The sequence below is a fragment of the Drosophila subpulchrella genome, chromosome 2R, assembly GCF_014743375.2.
Source record: "Drosophila subpulchrella strain 33 F10 #4 breed RU33 chromosome 2R, RU_Dsub_v1.1 Primary Assembly, whole genome shotgun sequence".
Classification (NCBI taxonomy): Eukaryota; Metazoa; Arthropoda; class Insecta; order Diptera; family Drosophilidae; genus Drosophila; species Drosophila subpulchrella.
This window is the reverse complement of record NC_050611.1, coordinates 21,224,315-21,247,125: the sequence shown is the minus strand read 5'-3', so window position 1 is coordinate 21,247,125 and position 22,811 is coordinate 21,224,315. Positions and strand designations below refer to the sequence as shown.

At 39.3% G+C, this 22,811-nt stretch overlaps 1 protein-coding gene across 2 annotated transcripts in view; it reads right to left on the bottom strand.

Annotated features, from left to right (window-relative positions):
• LOC119549356 (protein muscleblind) overlaps positions 1-22,811 on the bottom strand; it is a 183,194-nt gene extending 160,383 nt beyond the window's left edge. The window contains exons 1-3 of one of the 2 annotated variants that reach the window (XM_037857347.1): positions 22,684-22,811; positions 22,395-22,580; positions 9,079-9,126 (exon numbers count right to left, since the gene is read on the bottom strand). The gene's annotated coding sequence lies outside the window, so the exon portion shown is untranslated. Of the gene's footprint in view, positions 1-9,078; positions 9,127-12,832; positions 13,127-22,394; positions 22,581-22,683 lie in introns of those variants that run through there. The other variant, XM_037857346.1, reaches the window with a different exon arrangement.

Genomic DNA, 22,811 nt, shown 5'->3' with positions numbered 1-22,811 from the left:
TTTTTGCCCCATTTCGCTTGTATTTTGTATTACGGAACCGTAGGAGACAGTCGTTTATATCAATTAGCCAACGCGTCTGGCATTTCTGCCACAGGACAACACTTGGTTCAGGTCGAGTTTAAATGGAGTCGGGAGTGGGTCTCCGGGGTTTTAAATGGGTGCAAGCAGTCCTAATTGATTTATTTGTGGATTTACTTGCGTTAAAGTTGGCAAATGATTTAACCAATTAAATTGCCTCGCTTAAGGAACCTTCATAGAAATATCCATTGAAATGGCACAACAAAAAAGTACCAATTCGCTTTGCCAACGCAATTTCACACTTTACCAGCTACAAATTGCAGCATCATAGCCGGGAAAATGCCCCGGATACCTTTCAGTGGCCACGGGCCTTGGCCAAGATTATATAGATGACGACGACGGGCTTGGAATTTCATGATTTATGAGTGGGGCCCCATCTCCCTTGCCCTCGTCCCTAGATCATCGGTTTCGCCTTGGCTTTTCTTCGCCTTCAACCAAAATTGTTGCAGTTTTTTCAGTCATATTTTTTTACTGCAAGTCCAAGTCACTGCCCAAGCCGTTGGGTCAGAAAGGCTCTGGCCGTATGATTAATGGGCTTTTCACTTTTCCAACTCGGAATTATGAGCAATGCCATTGTCCCAGGCCCATATCACACACACTTTGTCCCTCAATCCGTCAGGCTGAAAGCAAATTGATCCGACATCAGAAGGGGTATGGGGATTTCAAAGTTTAATGGGTTAGATTATTATAATGCACCAGTAATCAACACTGTAACTACCTTTTATTTTAAAGAGACATTATTTAATCGTTGATTAAAAAGGGCAAAACCAAATTAAATTTATTTATGACAGGACGCAATTCGTAATTAGGATACAGTTCATGCCATTTCTTTCATCAGGCATTGGCATAAATCGTCCGAGATATTATAATATTTTCTGAAAAACGACGGCAAATTGTTAAAATTATTTCACAAAATATCACAAAATTTATTTACGACCCAGACATGGTGCAATCCTCTTTCCAAAACTCGAGGGAGTTTGAGTTTAGAACGTTTTCAACTGTTGCGCGAGACGATTTTTTTCCAGCTCGGTTATAAAGTGTGGGGAAAACGCATAAATTTTATGACTGAATGGGCTGGAGTTTGGGGTGGACCTTATGGGGTGGACCTTATGGGGTGGATGGAGAGTTTGCTGCACTCGGCTTCACATACACACAGAAGACTCCAAACATGACAAAAAGTGCGCTGAAAATTTCGACTAAATTATTCATTGAGCGCGCAATTGAGCTGGAAATGTGCACAGTGAGCCCCCCATATAGCGAATGAATGCGAAACAGAGCTCCGGTGTGAGTGTGCGGTTTGAATGTCTGGCACGTAGAAATGTCGGCTGTTTGGCTTCCTGGCACTTTTTTCAGGCTCCATTTTGGTTGGGAGTAAGGAGTAGGGGAGCGAATATGCCACTCAAACACTTGACACTTTGTGTGAGCTAACAAAAAAAAGATACAGGGTTAGGGAGAGAGATCGGCCATAAACGGAAGTGTTTGGCTGATGGTGTTGCCAGAGAATTCAAAATGGCAGAGCCACCGGAGTTTATGGCCTTTTAATGGTACGAGCTATTAAAAAATCATATTCCTGATTTTATGGAGCTAGATTATTTACTCTACTGCCATTACATTATTCAGATTTTTAAAGCTATATACTTTTTTTATGCAATCTATGATCTATTCTGTAACATGTTGACATAATGGCTAACTTTAGTCAACCATTTCTAGGCTCGTTAAAAACTAGAACTTTTTTTTCTTTTGGACTAATAAATTGTAAGAAATCATTTGAATCGGCAGTTTAAGAATGATTACACAATCCTGTTCTCTTATTTTTATTGTTTAGCAAAATAATCATTTTATACTTACAGCTGTAATAATATTCCAAACATCTTTGTATTCCTTTAAATCAAGAATCAAAAAATTTGTCTAACTAATGTTTACGTGTTGACTTCTACAATTGGCTCTGATTAAATACTTAGCCTCCCATATCAATTTAAATCCCTTCTCTTATTCAGTTAACTAATCATTCGCAAACAGAGCCCCAGAATCCAGTTTATAACCGGGTCTCTATCGGAGCCAACCGAGTCATTTGAATACCAAATTAAGTGCTTCTCAGCCGGCTGAGAATCCACAAGACGATGGGGGAGGACTTGCATTATTAAGAACACAGCCGAAACTAAGTTACGTATATTGGCACAAGTCCTGCCCAAATAGTTCACTTCAAAAATCCACACAGTGCCCGGAGTTTGTCTTCTTAATTAGTGGACAAGTTGGCAGACTTTGTGTGTGTTTGCTTTGTGGGGATTATGATTATTATACGGCAATTATGCGTCTGTGTCTTTTGTCAATTGTGTAATAAGTGGGGATGGCCTTAAGTAAATTCCGGCGGAGCGATGCTGAACTTGTCTCAATTTGAAAATGACGCCAGGGTAAATTTAACATGGCCGGCCAAGTTATGCGATCTTGGGTCTGGCTTTGAATCGATAATTATTCGAGTTGCATCAGTCAACGGCAGGCATTGTTTGCCCCCTTGGCCACTAACAATATGCCACAATTTGGAGGCATCCTCGGTTCGGTTGGGTCCGGGCCATGGCCTGATAAATGTCCCTGGCAAGAGTCCTGTCCTGTAACCAGCAGCCACCAGCCAGCAGCCAGGACTCACCTTCAATGGACAAATTAACATTTCGACAAAGGCAACCTAATCAAATGTCACAATCACGCATGCGGCTGTCCCTGGCAGCCAAAAACGAACCGAACCGAAGCCACTGCAGGTCCAGGAAAATCGCCCACTCCCCCCGAACTTTCCCACCCATTTTCCGCCCCATCCCCCTGGATCCTGACACTTTTTGTGCTGCCCTTCGCATAACTTTCACTCTTGTCAGTTGCAAATTACATCGCACGTCTGCAGCAGCAGGATCAGCAGCTCAAGGGGGTTGCAACTGGGGAGGGGGAGGGGGTTCGGCTGAAGGGTGTCGTAATTTAAAGCTTATTTTGACACTTCACCCCCTCTGCCCGGCAACAACAACACCCAATTTGCATCTTTCAAAATCGTGTTTTGTTACATTTTGTGCATGCGCAAAAATTTGCATACGACAATTAACACTCCAAAAGGAGACTCACATGTGTCCTGGCTGCCAGTGTGTGTGTGCTCGGCTTATCCCCTGCACTTTGCCGAATGCAACAGTCCTGCTGCCACCCACCTCCCCCGCACCACGTTGCGTATGCGTAATTTTGTGTCTTCTGTTCAACGGCAAGAAACAGTGGGTAGAATGGGAAGTGGAATGAGGGCTGCAGGACGAAGGATGCAGGATGCAGGACCAAGGACGAGGTGAAATGAGAGGAGCGCATCGCATCCCCGCCAGTGGGATATGTTAATGGAGTTGCTGTTTGGAGAGCAAACCAACCTAATGAGAATTTGTAAATATTTGCTCAGCACAACAATCTTTGTACGAAGAGCCAAGGATCAACGAAAGATTTAATGGGAATCTTAGGTAGAAAAGAGGTAGAGGCAAAGATCAAGTGGTTGTGCTATTGAAAAACAATGATAGAAAGAAAATATTTAAATTTACATTGGTAGATAATAAGTTTAACAACTTAAAGGCTCTAAAAGTAACTAATAAGTTAATAGGGATAACTTTTACACCATTATGCAATATGGTAAGTACAGGTTTACTTAATCCTCGATTGGGTAAATATTTGGAAAAGTTTAGAAGGGTTTCCTTTTATTCTAGGACCCCTCAAAAATTGTTTCTTTTTATATAGAAGAAGTAACAGTATATTTTTTTAAGAACCCCACGACCAAAGATCAAATAAACTTGGAAATTCCTGAAAGAAACCGCTAAAAACGGATCCCATTACTCAGAGACCCTTTTACTCCCCCATTTTTCTGGCCTCCCTTTATCTGGTATATCTTTAAGCAAATTAAGAACCGCAATCAGCCGCAAACAATTCACACAGAAATCGAAGCGACAGAAATCAAGGCGAAATCCTGTGCAAAAGGGTTGCAAGTTGAACTGCACAAGGGGTTGGGAAATCGGAAAATCATGGGGTGGGGGGTCCACATACAACGTTTGTTGTTTGATGGCGATACCAAGAAATGTCATGATAAGCGCGATACACGGAGATTGGGAGTGGAGAAAGGGGCACGGAGAAAGGAGGGAAAGGGGTCTGGGAACCCACACATGGGCTTGTACATTCACACACACACACTTAATACGCTTAATTGACTTTCATGTATGCACGAGTGAATGCAGCGACATGACAGCCGAAAGAGGAGGACAAGGGGGCGGCAGGACTCCGGCCAGGGGGCGTGGCAGCGGTCTGGCCTGTTGGCCAAGCTGCCACTGCCACCGAACTGCTGTTGCCAACTGACGCGAACTCACGCGACTGGTGGCAGCATTAGCGATGCGAATGGTCTCCAAATTAGGCGCAGTCGACACCAAAAAGAGAGTAATCCCAAAGCCAAACACCGAGCTCCAAATAAGACAAAAGATTTGCCAAACAATTCCAGAGGGAGTAATCGACGAGGAGGTACCCCAAGGAATGGATTAATGTTAAAGAAATTCAGTAAAATTTGTGGTTACCTGAAGGTAGGTCAATGAATGGTTAACCATTCCATAAAACCATTAAAGATATTTAAAAACATACAAATATTTATAATAACAAATTATAATTTTATAATGATAGTAAAATGAATTTGTGAAGGTTAGTTGACCCTAACCATACAATTTGGAATATCACAATATATTCTATAACTTAAAATTACATTTAATTTAAAATCAAATGGCCAGCCCTAACTTACTATAAACTAAATTGCATATACTCCTGTTTCAATATCAGTTTGAGTGGTATATCTGATTTGATAGATGCTTAAGATAGAGCTGAAAAAAATCACAGAAATTGTGAAGCTACACTCAAACATTTCACTGGGCACAGCACAGCAAACCTGCTTTTTATCCCTTGAGTATTTCCTGGCAAAAGGAAAGCCCAAAAGAGTGCTAAATACAGGCCTTCCACAGAAGGCATGAGAGCCCCATAATCGCAGGCAAATCGTTTACAAAAGGTTTCGGAAAAGTCCCCAATCTCTAACCCGTTTCGCCCCATTCAATCACCGATTCACTTCATTGAATCACTTATTCAGTATTTTGCCATTGCAAATGCCGATGTTTCATCATTTTCACCCTCCCCAGACCCAGATTTTCCCCCTGCTACCACAGTCGCATTGGTGTTTGGTATTGTGTGGATTTTGTGGCTCTTTTCTAGCACCTCTCCCCGATTTTCGATATGTGTATATGATGGCGTATGTCTGTATGTTGTGGGTTTGTCAATCGCATTTGACTGCTGTTGGCTGCACAAAACTCGACAATTATGCCGGCGTTTCTTTTCATGGTTTTAATCCCGTCATATTTGCGGCCGATACTAAATATTCATTTCGATGCTGGTAAGGAATTATGTCAATGATGGTAGAGATTTTAGAGAGTGCATAGAGGAAGTATGTCGCCAAAAATGCTACTCAGTGCGGTCTATATTTCAAAACACAATAGATTGTAGTTATGCTGTCGTGATTCATATATAAAAATGCTGCACTTAATTTTTTAGAATTTAACAGTCATTTGAATTCATTATAGCACCAATTTTAAACTTAAAAAAATTTTATACACTAGTTAACATATCCGGAAGATATTAAATGAAATTTATTTTGACAGTAACCATATTTATTATTCTAGATTTGGTTTATGGTGTGTATTGTCTTCCCCTAACTCTCAGACCTTACTAACCCCAAAATATGACTGTCTTTCTACCAACTGATTGTGTAAAACCAATTTTCCTAATCTCAGTGCTAGCTTTGGGCCACAAAACAAGTTGCGAACAACAATCCGCATAATTCCCTGGCCTTTCTCTGTCACGGCTCACATAATTCTTAAGTGCATTAAGCCCCTTTGACTTCTGCTTGCACTTTGGCAAATAAGATCTGAATCGGGCACATCTCCTTTATGTGATTTCCCCGATTCCCTTTCTTTTAAGTCCCGGAGTCGTTGTGTCTCCCAGTTGTTTGTCTTGCCAACAGGCGTTGCTCTGAATAAAGTCAATGTCAGACGGTCGTCTGTTCGCCAAGTGAAACTCAATTACACACATACCCCACTCGTACTCGTACTCGTCCCGTACTCCCATCCAGACTCATAATCCTCCTGGTACTCACACCCCCACCTGCGAATAAAACACACTCAAAGAATGCAACGAGTAGGGCACATATAGTACATCACTTTTATTTATTTACATACTCACACAAATACAAAGCACAGAATAGACATTTTTACTCGAGATGGTCCCCTAATGCATACCCTTTATAAGGAATAATTTTGAGATATCTTTTGATATCTTTACACCTTTTAATATATTTAAATACATCCTGAAAATTTTAAACCAACTGTTAAAATATCTCATTTTTTATAGTTTTTATTGAAAATTAATAAATTTAGCTATAATCTGAGCTCTCATCAAAACCCCAGGCTAGCTCATAAATGCAACATTTTTCAAATCAAACCGAATTGACTTCGTTTAAAAAAATATCCCGTTTAATGACTTTTTTATTAGCGCACCTCAATCGATTAGTAGCCTGTTTTTATTGCCATTTCATAACCGATACAAGACTGGTTCGAAGATAATGAACCAATAAAACAACATTGTAAGTTTGTAACTGCTACAGTTTTTAATTGAAGTGACCACTTTTTGATTACGTTGTTTATAGGCTCACGACTACTGGATTCGAAAATAAAATTAGAAATGGCTAATGCCTTTTAGGAGTAAGTAAGATCTGTTTTCGAAACATTTACAAAGAGTATCAAATGTGGCCTTTGCCATTCAGCTTCTTTGGCTCAATGTTTATGTGAGGTATCAACAAAAGGATACAGAGACACAAGCTGAGGCAAAAATTTTCTGCATCTGCAGCTGGCGCATAATGAGCGCAAAAACATCCTGTGCTGTCCTTGTACACAGAGAAAAAATGTGGTTATTTATTATAAAAATAAATAATATAATATTCAGAATAATATTATATAAAATTAAAACTTAAAACAAGTTTTATATTTCCTATTATTAGAAAAATCCTTATAGAAGAATCTGTAAACAACCTTAAATTCCTTAAAAATACCAATTATTCCCTGTAGTGTGGCCTTAGCATTATAAAGATTGTAGGTTATTCCTGTTAAACGAACAAATACATATTATTTTTACCAGCTTAATACTAGTATGTCCTATTAAAGGTAATTTTCTAGTAAAGCAACCGTTTAACGAATTCTTTTCTATACTTTTTCTGAGCGAGTTATATTCAAAGTTCCTATGAAATTCCCTTACAAATACTTCGTGTTTTTCCTAAAAAACCAAAATATTTCCTGTTATTAGTATATTTAGTACCCAAAAAACCCCAATTCTTCTCTGTGCTCTGCCTTGGTTCATATTTTGCAAGGCTTGCCAAGGAAAGATTTGTGCGCTTTTAGCGACGCAGCAAAGTTTCCTTGCCCGCTTTATGTGATTTTATTTTATTCCATTCTGTGTTTGCTGACTTTTGAACGCGGCCAGGACATGAATGCGGATGCGAGTGTGTCCTCTCGTGAGTTCAGTCGGCGTGTCGCCAGTTTTGTTGGCTCCCCGTCGAGTTTTAGCGACATGTGTCGCATTCCTCGCATCCTGCCAAAGTTAAATGGATCTCGTAATTGTTGTCCCGCTCCGTTCACCCCTCCCAGGACTGTATTCTTTTGGATTTTATAGAAATTGCGGTTTAATTGCTGCATTTTAAAGCCATTGAAAGACAGAGTCGTGTCCCTTGCACAGAGGATAACACGATGCTTGCTGTGACGGCTTTGTCACCCGTTTTCTCCCAGGGGTGGGTGTTTGCCACCTTTGAACCCCTTTTGTGTGGACGTGTGTCCTTGTAGGTATGTCCTGCACAACTCGAAAGAAGTAGGGGGTAGAAAAACACTTGCCACGACCCCGGAGAACTTTTGATTCCTTAACCCTCGCTTCGAGTGGAGGCTGCCTGGAATTTGATGGCAGTCAGGAGAATCCAGTCAACACCTCTCAGGTGGTCAACAAGTCAATCGATTTCACACGCGCTGCCTGATGGATTGATTCGGGTCCCAAAGTTTGGTGCCCATTGTTCAAACTTGTTTGATTGGTTGTTTTGAACTCAGAGTGGTTTTAATTTATTTGTTTTAGGTCTGTTGAAAATTATAGAAATTCAATTTAAACTTTTTTATTAACATAAGTTTGAGGTGTGTTTTATTTTTATAATTATTTTTAACCAAAACAAAATCATTTGAATTCTATAAATTTCAAGTTAATAGAAATAATATCAGCATTTTGAAGATTTGTTTTAAAAGGATATGCCATTTTTATAAAGCAGTTTTTCAATTTCCAAAGGTATTTCATTTAATAAGTCAATTTTGTTGTTATTTTGTGTTTTCGAATCAATTTTAATTTGTGCTGAATAAAAGGTGTAGTTTTTCCGCATGCTTTTACAGACCCCTGAATCTTTTCACTCTTTTCTCAATTGAATTTCCGTGATTTTAATACAATTTGAAAGGCCTTCTGCCGCGTTTGCATACTGCAAAGTTGCAAGATCAATCTCATCAATGGCGATTGAATGGCAACTTTGTGCGCAGTGCCTCCGTGATGCATTAAAAGCCAAATCACTGGATGCTAAAAATCCACGCAAATGCCCGCCCTTCAGCCGGAAAATCCGCCCCCTTTCATGGCAATTTTCCATGCAGTTTGATTTGATTCTGCGTTGCAGTCGGAATCATTTTTTTACGATGCGCCAACGGGAATTGTTGGCGGGGAACTGGTAATGAAACGTCTATAAAACTCGAGCGAGTGCACACAAATCGCAAATCATTTATCATAGAAGCACATAGTGCACTGCAATTCCCCCTCGAGCCCATTTCCCACTTCAATTTTCTCTTTCGCTTTTTAGCTTTCCCATTGAATGGTCTACTAATCAGAGACTTTTGTTCGACTTACCTGGGCAATTGAAGGGACAGACGAGAGTCGGCGGAACGCAAAAGGAAGCTGCAAGTAAGAAGTGAGATGCACCAGATGAGTTCGGAAAGTAGGCCATTTGGAGAAACCGAAAAGAATAAGGAAATGGGAATGGAAATGGAAGTGGAAGTGGAGCAGTGATGCAGGCACAAAGGCAAACCCGCTTTTCCAGCCCAAAAGCCGACGAGCGACTGCCGAATTAATTGCCAGCCCGGCTCAAAATGCATAACACACATCAAAGTGGGAAATTAATTATTTCCCTATTAGCTGCTTCACCGCAGCAGTTTCGGTTGCAGTTTCGAGTCGGTAAACACGTTGACAGATTGGCAGTTATACATTCGGCCCAAATGTCTCGGTTACCGCCCGTCGATTAGCGGGAATCGAGAGTCGAAAGTCGCGGTCTCGACGGGCAGGAACTGCCGAGAGCGACTCGATGACGGGGCTAAAAGTCCCGGAATAATCCTTCAATACCATGCATATCATATACCCAAAGCAATCAATTTAATAATTTCAGTTTAGTGAAAAGAAAACGTATGCAAATTGCTGGCAGCTATCGAGTCGCTCAATTTATTCAGGCTTCCCAAATCTTTAATGGAAAAGAGTCATTTACACTAATACCAGTGACGGTGAGGTGTAATCTTATAATTACAGCATGGGTAAATCTAAACAATTTTTCTTAAATTAAATAGTTTGCCTTTTTTAAAGTCCCTTAAGCCCATGAACTATTTTTTACAGCTCTAAAAAAATTAAAAATAGTTAAGGAGTCATTACATCTAAAATCATTTTTTAAACCTATATATTCTTCAAATCCCTGACTAGTTATAACTTTTTGGTATAAAACCATAATTGCTTTAACTAAAAATATATATTATACTTTTAAGAAAAACTTTTTTATAATGTTTTACGTTATATGAGACTTAAATACTTTTTTCTTGTGGAAAAACTTTCAAATTTGGCATATATATTTATACAATAAACCTTTTAAAAAACTCTTTTACCTACATCATGCCCCTTAAAATTTTTGTATTATATAAAAAAAACTATAAACATTAAAAGATCCGTAGTTATTGAAGGCTTGGACACCTTTACTGTCATAAAATTGAATTAAATTTTCCATCTATGCGAATTTAACTATTCAAAGGATCATACAAATAAATCAATTTATAAGAAATTATATTTTACTTAAATTTTTGTTTGAAAACACCAACTTTATGGGCTATAATTTTTTACTGTGGAAAGTTGTATGTTAGAGTTTCTATGTTTTGCGAGTAATCCGAAACTTTATTGCCAATGGCCCACCATTTCCCGAACCCGACTTTAGGTTGCACTTTGGCATTCTGGGACTCAGCTGAGGAAAAAAGTGTTACCACTTTCTAGGCACCAGACGGGGAATCATATTTCACCTTTCGCATAAGGAAACCGCACACTGGGGCTCACATTGCACGTCCTACCAACTCATACTGGAAAAGGGGGCGTTGTGGGTTTATGATACAATAACGAGTCGCGTGATAAACTCTGAAATCACTTGATATTCGACACTAAAGCCTCGCCAAAGGCCAAACACAAAATTTGCGAGCAACATGTGAGACACTTGCCGTAAACATTTTAGTGTCCGCAATTAATGAATGGTCGAAAGACGGCGGACGGGTCTCCTATCAACTGGCCGTGGACCATCTGTCAGTTTGTCAGCCGGCTTAATTTACGACTTAATGCACACGACTTAAGGCCATAAAAAAACAAATGGGCTAACAAGGATAGATTTTATATAAGATAAACTATCAAACAAGGCAAAAAAGAGTGAGTTGCGAAACTGAGGAGCCTGCCGACAATTTAAATGCAAAGTGCCGTATAGGTGTGGATTCGCAATTAATATGTGAAGATTTATGGACACAAAATCGGCACTAAACTGAACAATTTGAAAGGCAATAGAAAGGGATTGCTAGTCGTGGAACTAGATTGTAGGCGAAAGTTTAGTAAACGATTTAATCATCAGCAGAGGGCGTAAATCCAATCCATTAGTTTTATAACATTTCTTAAAACAAGATTAATTAGTCAATTAACTGGTAACGTTCAGAAGGCTGTTAAAATGTGAAATCTACGGTAGGTGTAAATTGGCTGTGGTACGTGTGGAAAATTGGCAGGACGCTTTGTGGTATTATGCAGGTGATCAGTCATTTTTGCTTTTAAAAACCATGAAACTTTTTAATAAAACATGGAATAAGCAGAGGAAATTCCGAATATGCATCGTGTTGATTGTTTAAGTTAAATCTTCTACAAGACGTTCGCATTCCGTATCTATTTCGTCAGGGTAAAGAAGCCAGCAATTCGAAACTGGAACTGGCAACTTACAACTGGCAACTTTATGGGCCAATCTACTCTTGCCAATGAACGGAAACAGCTCGGCACAGCTGGAAGCTGCCGGGATGAGAACCCTAGTGGTGGGAAAACCGGGGGAAAGTGCTTCTGGGGGACGGGGGTTGGAGGAGGGGGTCCGGAAAATTGTGGGCTGCACCAACAGCTGGCCGAAGGCGATGCGAATGTTGTGCGACAACAACTGCATCGCAGGAACAACAACTTCGGAGGCAACTTGGAGATTGGAGACTCCCTGGGACAGCTATTGAAATCTGCTTTGCTGATTGACGTCGAATGTTGTGGTTTCGGTTACGATATTTGGTACCAAAATACAACCAACAATCCCTCGCCACGACCATGAAGATGATGAAGATGATGATGGAAATGATGGAGTTGATGATGAAGACAATGATAATGATGATGAGGTTGTGGGTGGGAGCGGTGTCCTGCAACTTTGTTTGAAATTTGTTTTGAGAGGGCAACGAATCGGCAACAACTTCCTTTGTTCCCGAGTTTCCAATAAATTAAAGGCCAGCCCAATGCAAATTTAGCTGGCTCAAAGCAACGCAACTAATCAGCTGAACTTTCCAAAAAGCCAAACAAGGAATTCCAATGCTTTAAAATCAAACAAAATGAGGTTAAAGTTTCAAGTTTTTTTATTGCTTTATTGAGTAAAATAAAAATGTAATCAAGTTCTAGTAAATCACACAATAAAATATGCTTAAATTATAAGGAGGTAAAAAATTACATAAAATATTTATAAGAATGCATATATTAAATTAAACAAAATTATGTTAAGAGCGTTGAAGTTAATCATAATGCAAAATGTGCCTTTCTAAAAACTTAAAAAGGAGTACAGCACGTTTTTTATTTTTTTAAGGCAAGTAGATATATTTTTGACATAACACAAAAAAGAAAATCCAATGCTTTAAAATTGTTTTACTGAAATAAAAATGTAGTTAAGCTCTAATTAATCATTGAACAAGATGTTCTTAAGTTATAAGAAAATAAAAAATACTTAACAAATAATAGAAGTGCTAGCAAGGGTCTTAAATCAGATCTTTCAACGTATTGATAAGTTTTTATAGAATTTATTAATTCTTGATTTTATAAAATTTATAGGCAGCCATTAGCGATAATCCGGATTAAATCCTTTTCTTGGGTTGAAAATAAACGAGAGGGGAAATAAGTTACCCGTATCATTTATCTAAACCAATTTCATAAAACATTGTTTATGATTTGTAGCTATCATTGATAACTAATTATAAACTGCTTTAAATTAAATCTTATTCGAGCTGATCTAAAATATATTTGAACTACTCTAGCTTATATTGAACATTGAGTTCAACCCAAAATGATCGAAGTTTCGTGAAAATTGCTATACCTTTTATTGAGTCTTATAGTAAAACTGTTGATTAACTGCTTAAAGTTGTAACTTTTGTGAGCTATCACCACTTCTGCTTCTGTTTTTATTTTATTTGTGTCACTGAAAGTCCACCAAACTGAAAGGAGCTTCTTTTCCTTAACGGTTTTCCCGTTCACAGAGTTAAAGTTCCGATCGGCCAAAGGATCGCGAGCTGGAAAACGCGCGCGCAACTGAAAGGCGAAAGGACCTGCTCTACAGAGACGGTGGCGAAGGATAACTCCCGGAAGCTGGGAGAAGCTGAGCGAACTGCAACTGCGAACTGCGAACTAAATTCTACGAGTTCTGGCGATTGGCGACTGGCGAGTATCGACTGACGACTGAGAACCGCACGTAGAGGAAGTCGGCTGGAGACTGAAGGCAAAATCGGAATCTATATCGCAGAAGCGGCGGCACAAGCGGGCGGCACTTGCAATCAAAGTGCGCTTCTTGGGCGGATTGCGAACTGCGAGCTTCGAGTTGCGAGTTGCGAGCTGCAGGCAGCTGGTTCCGAGTTGCAGGCTACGAGATACGATTTTCGAGTTGCCAAGAATCGCGGATACGAAGATACTTGGCCGCCTGGTCAAAGCCAATAGTTGCACTCGACGCCGGCGTCGCAGCTGCTGCGAACTGCACTTTGCACTCAACGAACTTGGCCACGAATGCGGCCCTTGGTTCTAGCTCAATGGCCCGAAGCTCGGCTTTTTCAGTAATGAGCCAAAAAGGAGGCCACTGTTGGGCCAACATTTCCTCAAATGTTGCCAACAGCTGTTAGCCAGGAAACAAAAGCGAGGAAGTGAAAAGCGAGAAAATCAACTCAAGAGTGGGAAAATCTGTAAGAGAGCACTGAAAATGCCCAAGTGAAAGTGAAATAGCTCTTAGCTCTCAGCCTTGTTTATAAAAGCCATATTTATGCAATAACTGCTCGAATATTTTCTCAAAAATGCTGAAAATTTATATGCTCTGGCTGTATTTGCCCACATTTAACACAGTTGACAAACTCGTAGTTTCCTTTTCTTGTGGCCATGCAAATATCAATATTTGAGCAATTTGGGTTCAGCCGCCTGTTTCCATATTTTGCCATATGTTGTTTACCCCAAAGTGAGCAACAACAAACACTCGAACCGATGTTATGACACTCGATGGAGAGCAAAGCTCTCGGAAATCTCTTTTCGACCATACCTCTCGGCAGAAAGCTCATGATGAGTGGAAAGCGGCTGAGTGGGTTTTCAGCCAGCTCTTCCCAGTATTTCCACGCTTTTCAGAGAGGGGAAATTTTGGACTGGTTTCGTAAGAATAATATTGATGTTGAAATATTAATGTTAATGTTTTGAAAACGAAGTAGGAAAATATATACATTTCTAATTTTAATTTATAACTAGCTTTACCAATCAATAAATATTTTATAACTTAACATATAAAAATATAAATTTTAAGTTTAAAAAAATATTATATATGAGTTTTTTCCCCACTATTATTTAACGTTAGGGAATAATAAATTATTACTGAAACTGCATCTCTAATTGTTATAAAAACTTTTCTATAATTTTTTTCCCCATGCCATTCACTTTCCTTTCGCTTTTATTCCCCGCATTCATTTAAATTTTGACTGGTTGGCTTATCAAAAACAAAAAACTAATAAATAGAGGGGAAAAGAAAACGGAAAAGACGCGAAAATGCTGCTGCTCAGTGAAGTTGAAAATAGTTTCCTTCCTTGGCGACCGCAGCAATTTCCACAGGCACTTGCTCATTTTCAGCTGCCAGTGAATTTGCATAGCCATTTAAATATTAATTTCAAATTGTCTAAGGATACCAGCCAACCCCCCTCCCCCTCCCACATTTCGTGACCTGTTGGGGGGTTAAAACAGGCAACAAACAAATTAATGGTTCTGCAGCTCAACCGCATTTTGCGGTTTTTCTCTCTCTCTGTCTTGATTTCCATCTGGTTTTCCACCTTCTGTGTGTGAGAGTGTTTACTTAAGTGGCTAACTAAAACAAAATGCTTTGTTCTATCCTAGAACAATTAATAATTAAAACCCTCGCGGCTAAGGTGCTATCCCCTGATAAAGCTAAAATTAAACATTGCTTAAGTAATCTCTATAGGGATAGAAAATATTGGAGTTAACTTGGATCAGTGGGAGTTTTTCTCATATTTAATTGACTTATTTGTAAAAATAATTTCAAATTATATTTCTAAATTCTATTTGCAGTTAACTATTACAATTTAAATAGGTGAAGTTACCCAGGAATTGAGTGTGAGCTAATAAATAAAATATGTAATATATTTAAATATGGGAAAAAAATATTTTAAAAATTTATTTCAACCCAATGGAGTTATTCACCAGCACCTGAGAACCCAATTTGAGTTCTGAACTTATTTGGTTTCCTATAGCATACTTCTCTTTCAGTCTCGCCTTTTTCCATTGCTGTTGGTTTTCGCTGAAGTTCCTTCATCCCCATCTCCTTGATCTTTGGACATTATAAATTTCAGTCATGTTTCTAATAACTTTGAATTAATCATCTTTTCCGGTTTTGCTTTGGCCGGAGTTTGTGGGCGGCAAAGGGGCGGAAAAAGCGGGGAAATGCGGAAAAGAGAGGAAACTCGCACACGTCGGTGGAAACTTCTTGGCATTCTAATGCGCTCGCTAGCCGCCGCTAGGTGGCGCCTTGGTCGCACTTTAAAGTTGGCCTTTAGCCACAAGGAATGAATTGTAATCCAGATGGAAATTGGCCGGGCTTATGCAAAACCTGCAAAAATGTGACAAAAGCTGGGCCAAAGTATTTTGAGCTGCCTTCCGGTTGTCTGGTTTTGCCATTCCCCCTCCCCCTCCCCCGACTTTCTTTCTATCTTTATGCCGTACATCCGGTGGCCATTTGATCAACTTGTCGTAACCCACACAAACAGACATGGTGACATTGGCTGACACTGTTGGTGTGTATACGTACGTACATATTTTTTAAATGCAAGACATGCTCTCTTTTAGCCATGTGCCATATCAGCCGTTTCCCCTCCTTGGCCAGCGACTTGAGCTGGTGTAAATTACAGCAAATATTGCGTATACGCCACGTTTGCCTTTCTTGCTGCATTGAGGAAAATTATGATTAAATAAATGACCGATTTTGTAGGGACAATATTAATAACAAAGTATTTCGTTTAAAGAGGAATCAGTAAAAATGTTGAAATAATCATCAGATATTTTACAAAATGTAACCTTTGTATTTAAGACTTTTTTTAAAGTAATATATTTTTTAAGATGAGTATATTTTTAAAGAGAAATAATTGCATGTACCGTAGAACAATTAATAGTTATAGATATAAAAATATATTTTATTGAATCTCCCCTAGAGGTATCTTTTATAAGTCCTGTGTCCTCTTTTCTCTCAGTGTTTTCCCCTACTAGTAACACCCGAAATGAGATGCTTTTGGTGCTGGCTTGTTTGTTCGTTTGCAGTTGTTGCTGTTTGGCAAATTATTATTAAGTAAGCAGTCTAGACACAGCTCTCTGCCACCCTAACCCCCGGCTTAGTAAATTTTTGTGGGTTTCGTATTTTGATAACTTGAAACTTTGTCTCGTTCGGCCAGGTGAGAGGGTGTGGAAAGTCGGAGGGGTCGGAAAAGCGAGGGGCGCTGGCACACTTTATCATCATTAGCGCAGCGCTAACTTAGTCAGCTGGCAGCAACTTTGGCGGGAAATAATAAATAATTTTTGCTTCATGCTGCTCGGTGTTTTAATTTCAATTAATTACCATATTTGTCAAATAATCTTTCAGTTTTTAATTCAGCTGATTCTGCTTATTTATGGTAATTTTAAAGTTATTTATGGGTGAGATCTTTATTGGCTGTTGAAATTCTGTTGATTAGGGCTAAAGTTGGGCAAGGTGGGCGCGTAATGTATTTTTGCGAGACCATTGTACTTGAAAAGTTTTCCCCCGAATTTTCCCACCCACTGAACTACGTGCCTTGACAGTTGTAACCAAAGGCCATTAACAAGTTCTTTCGCTATTACCACTCGTTGTTTCTGGGCTGGAAAAATACGCCGCAGGAATTTTCAAGATGGGCGGGTGACTTTCATTTTAAAGCACTTGCTTATGCCAGGCACAAATGTTATTTTTGGCCATTCGGGTTAAATAAGTTATGAGATGGGACAGCGGAGGGGCGACAGCCAAAGGTGTCATGGGGTGAAAATTAAACACGCGCCTATCAAATAAACTTCACTTACCCTCAACCCCATAAAAAAATACTTAGAGGTCTTTTCCCCAAGGAGACAGAGTCCTGCTTTTACGGCTGCCTTCATTTGTCACTTATTTGTTTCACTTTAAAGAGTACACAACAGAGGAAAACAAAGAACATTTATCAGCGGATAATCTATGAATAATAGAAACCGATTCTGCCAAATCAGCACAAACATTTAATGGCATTAAATTCTGGCGAAAAACGTCAAACCCAATTCCACGAAGTGAAGCCAAACGAGCGAAGTGAAGCGAACAACTGGAAAATTGCATTGCGGATTTTCAGATTGTTAAGAGGAACAATCCGCAAACCTGCAAAGTAATGAACCCAAACAAGACCTCAGTTGCTTGTCAGACTATTTCGGCTGCAACTGAAATTACGTAGATTATCCGCAAAGATTTCATTAATAGAGGACTCAGCCCTCGCACTGTGAAATATATTAAAATGGAAAGGAAAGAGAAGGATATGCGTCTATTTGGTCTCCATACTTTAGTGGAGGGAGATTCCTATTAGCATTTTTGCAGAAATTTGTAAAGTCTTAACCCTTCATGAAACATAAGGCTTTTCATAAATATCAGTGTTATAATTTAACTTTATTATCATCTTGTATTACACATCTATCACTTGTATAATTTAGTCTTTTTGAACTAAAACATAAAATTCTTTGCTTAAAATTTAATTAATTAAGCATATTGAAATGGTTACATATGTATATCATTTTGCTATGATTTGATTGCCCCAAAAAGAAAGAAAAAAGCCAATATCAAAAGTTCCCAACTTAGTCTTCAATCTTATCATTTTTACCAAATGTATTGAAACTTGAAACATTTTTGGGTACTTTTTTTTGTCACTTTTTATAGAGCTTGAGAACTGTATACCTAAAATACCCCCTGGCGGCACAGACCAATGGGTAAGTCGCTTAAAAATGCTTCTTAATTGACTGCTGACAGCAGCAGGAGGGGAACCATATAAAGATAGCAGTGAGCAGGGGGAACAGGACCCACAGGACTTCCCCTGGAGAGTAAATATGGAATGTTCTATGACCGCAATGAAGCGTCAGCTTGTGCCATGCCAGCGCCGTCTCTTTCGCTCCCGCCACGGCAAAGCTGTCTTCTTTCTCTTTCGGCGCCTGCTGGTCGACTAATATGCAAATTACACATGCAGAACGCGTATAATTTCTAATTAATTATGCCATAAATGCGCCTTGCGTGTGTGTCTGTGTGTTTATGAGCGGTCATTTCCACAGGCAAACATTTCATTCACATCAGCCAAGCACACACACAAACATGCGCATATATCTGTGTGTTTTTCCGCCGACCACGCCCCCTGCGGCCACCTTAAAGTCCTTTTTCATGCGAATGGCGCCAGGTGTATTTTATTTTTATTGCAACTTTTGGCACAACTCTTTGCCGCTCGTCTTGCTGGAATTTTTGCAAGGAATTCGCATCAGTTGCAGCTGCCTGTACAGTGGAACATCTTGGAGTTTTGGGGATTTATGACCTCCAGAAATTCAGTGTTTTGTGTAGGTTTTATTGATTTAATCTCGTTTTTATAATATATTTTTATAAGTACCAAAATATTGTAGGCCCCTTCTAATTGGTCTTTTTAGGATTTACTCCACTGTTTTTACTGCAAGACATTTGCAATGTAAAGCGGAAAATTTCCTTGCGCTTTCAATTTCTGTTTTATGCTTTTGTCTCAGCGTTTATTCTTTTTCCAGCAATATTTCCAACTAATGAGCTGCAATTTGTTGCAAGTGGCAGCCAAAGTAAAAAGTGCGGCATGTGTCGCCATCCTTGCTGACTCAAGGGTTCTTTAAAATAAATCGAAGAGATTTGTTCAATTCATTTTTTTGTTAAAAAAGTATATTGTCAATAACAATGGTAATTAATTATTATAAAAATCAGAGTATGAATGTTTATAGCTTCTTGTAATTATGATATTTTCCTTGAATACTTTTTTTCAAATATATCTTATTTAAGAAAGTAATCTCTTACAAAAGTATTGAATAACCATAATTCTTAAACAAATATTTTTGTTTTTATCAATAATATTTTATATAGGATTCAGATCTTATTAAATGGAGTGTGAGAGCCTTGAATCCTGCAAGCTTTCTGAAAAAGATGGATAAACAAAAAACCCGTGACTCACAAGGCGACCGAGCGCAAGAAAGTCATCAGGATGGCTGCTGCTCTCGGGGCAAGGACTCAAACTGGATGCACCGGCAAAGTTGAAGGACATGCGGCGGCAGTGACTAACGCTGATTGAAGTATGATGCGAAAAGTTGGGCGGAAAAATCGCAGCGGGGGAAAAGGGGCTGAGTTTCCCCGCCAAATGAAGCGGTCGTCGAGTCGGAGTCCGAGTTTTTGGCCTGATCGATGCGAGTGTCGTTTTTTGGGCCGTTGCCATTATTAGCCAACGGTTTTTACATCTACCATGTTTTTCGGCTTCTTTTTTTTGGCAACGAAACTTGGTCCTGGCCAGAGAGAACCCGTTAACAGTTAAGTGGATAAGCCAATTTATGAGTTTCGAATTTAACTTTGTCACTTTGGCCGGTGCCCCAGCTCTTAGCCTTTTTTCGCTGTGGCCGTCGTCACTTGGCACATTTAAGTGGATTTGTTTTGCTTTATTGGTTTCGGTCTCGTTCTCGTTTTGGACTGGTTCTGGTTCTGGTTCCCATTCCCATTTCATTTGGGTTGCTGCCGAGTTTTGCTGTGGCCTCTGGTTTCGCTGTCTGGAAATGGTGCCGACGTTTTTGGGCTACAACTTTTTAATTTTTATATATTTTTACAACTTTTGCAGCGGCCTGTGCTTTTCTCCAGCCAGCGGGTTTGACTTCCTTTTCCCAAGAGTGCTGAGCTTGTTTTAGGATATTCTTACACTGGTTTAGGATTTGGTATATACCAATTTATATTAAATTTGTAACCATAGAAATATTATTTTATTAACTTTATCCACTATTGTTCGATTAAGGAAGGGAAAAATAGATACATTTTGTTTTTCAGATATTTTTATTTATTGTTTAAACCACATATGTAACATATTTTCTACAAACCAAATCCATAAGATTTCCCATCCAACTTTGCTGATCAGTGTCAACCAGCTATATTTTATTTCAAGTGTTTTTGGTCCTCGAGCTCAACCCAAAATTTATTACATCTTTAGAGGCGGATTTGCGAATCATTAAAAAAAATGCCAACGCTAACTTTTAGCACTCCAGCCTTTCGTCGCCGACTTTGGCCAATTAGGATTACGTTTGAAATGCCAGCGATTAGCGAGAGGGAAAAGCTTTTGGCCAACTTTTGGCCTTCAAGTGGCTGTCAGTTTTTATTTTTTTATAGCCGTTGGCTGGCCAAGAACTCCGCTTCCAGGTCACGCGCCCCACCACCACCACAACTGGCCACAAATCTAAACCGAAATCGGGAGACTGGGCACCAGGAAGTCCCAAAGCTAGCTGCTCCCGATGATGACGATGAGGTGGTACTGGAGGACCTCCTGTCTCCTGTTGATCGTCTGGGTCTGATTTGCATATTTGCCAATTTACAACAAAGAACTGCAACGTGGCCTGCTTACATATGCGACACGGGACTCGAAAGGGGCCGACGACCCCCGGATCTTAACAGACTGCAGCCTGCGGTCAGTTCCCCACCGTATTCATAATCATCGGATAGTTAAGGGGGAGAGCAAACCAGTCCGGATAGACGGGCAGCCATTTTTGTCTTTTACCCGCTTGCGGTTTCCGTTTCCGCTTCGCTTTTTGTGAGGCTGCAGCCCCCGTTTTGGGGCATGCCTTCAATTTCCATTACTTTTGCTGACGAATTTCGCTTTGAGTCCGCTTTGTTGGCCACGCTTTATTACTTTTCCGACAGCCACAGAGAGAGACGGCGAAGATTCGGTCATTAGCTATGCATGTCGCGTCTCAATGCGAAACCTACCCTTACCAAAATGGGTAGCTACGACACTTGGAGTGCTTAGGCCAACTTTAAAATAATATAAAAGTCTCTTGAAACCTAAACACTGAACAAAATATTTATACGAACTGTGAAAGAAAAACTGCATTTTTCAATGTCTATTTAACATTGTTCAATATTACGTTGATCCTGACAGTTTTTTCCATTCTGTAGACAATTTTAAAGAACATTTCCAAGATAAGCAAATCATTTAAATAAAGTTAGGCAAATAAATTAAAATGTTTTCCAGGTTCTTGTATTTATTTGGTAAGCCTCTTAAATTTTAAATGACTTTTTGGTTATAAGTAATTACATGCCAACAAAATTCGTTAGGGTAAAATTTGAAAACTCTGCCTAGCTCACTCTTCACCCAATTTCCACTGCATTTTCTAACCATTGCGGCATCCAGGGTTTCCTTTTTGTGTCCTTTTGGGAGGACCTTTTGGCTTTAATAAGAAATGCCGTCTCGAGGAAATGGGCAGACACCTGCCCCCTGTGCTCAATGCATTTTTCGGAGTGGAATGCAGTCAGAAACAGAAACAGAGTGCCAAGGAGCCAGGATCAAGGAGATGTGATAAAAATTAACGACTCCCCGAGGCGTGGCCAGGTGGCAAGGTGAGATGATGGCTGGCAAGAGGGTGCCAGTCAGCGAAAGTCAGTTTTTAAATTTTTAAACATTTAATTCCGAGCTGAGGAATTTTATTTGATTTAAATATGCATTTTCTGCTTCTCGAAAGAGAAGGGCCAAACAAGCCACCACCTTTGGTCCTGGCAAATTGAATCCGCATTCGAGAAACTATTTGTGGAAGGAACCCAGCGAAGGGCAAAAGACAAAAATAACTACATAAATTATTTATGCAATATCTGAGAATGTGAACCCAGTGCCAAGGAGGGCCAAGGAAAGGAGAACTTGTTTTCCTCGCTGCCATTTTTATTTGCGCTCTAAATGCTGCAACATTTTGTTTACGGCCACCAAGGAGCAGCATTCTCGTTGTTGGCTGAACAAATGCTAATTTGCTGCAGATACGAGTGTGGCAACATCAGCATTGGGGGCAGAAAGGTCATCAAATAATCATATTTGATATATGGATTCAATACGAGAATGTTCTAGAACATTTTGGCATATATTGTACGGCACTTTCAAATGCAATCACTTTTCAATAAAGTAGGTTCAATACTGTGGTTTTCCACATCCAAGAATTGCATAAAAAGCATGCTTATAATAATAGCAAATTTAGTTTTAATGCAACTTGAGGTCTAATCCCCTCCGAATAGAGTTCAAGCACGTTTGGGGTGAAAGAGTTTTTCATAATTTCTTTCAAGAGAATTTTCCAACACAATAATGAGGTTTTTCCTGACTTACCTTAAGCCACTGATAACTTCAGCTTATCACATTTTTCCACATTATTGTCTCGAATTATAGAATTCAAATATCTCATAGTTTGCGCTCTAAAACTGCATTACAAAAGCTTTTCCATGAGAGCTTTTCCTTATAAAACACAAGCTTTCGACAGCTGCCTTTCTGGTTGATGCAGCTGCAGCTTTGCGCCTTTTTTAATTTTAATATGTAAATTTAATACAATATTATATTAAAAAAAAATTTAAAAAAAAAAACTGTTCATGTAATTCTTTAAATTGGCTTCGTTACAAACTTTTTGGAAATAAATTGTTGACCACTTGACTTCACTGCACCTTGCACAGCCCACAAAAGTAGGCAACAAATTGGGGCCTTGTATGGTAAACGGATTACAACTCAGAGGTAACTCTTGTGGTTAAAAAA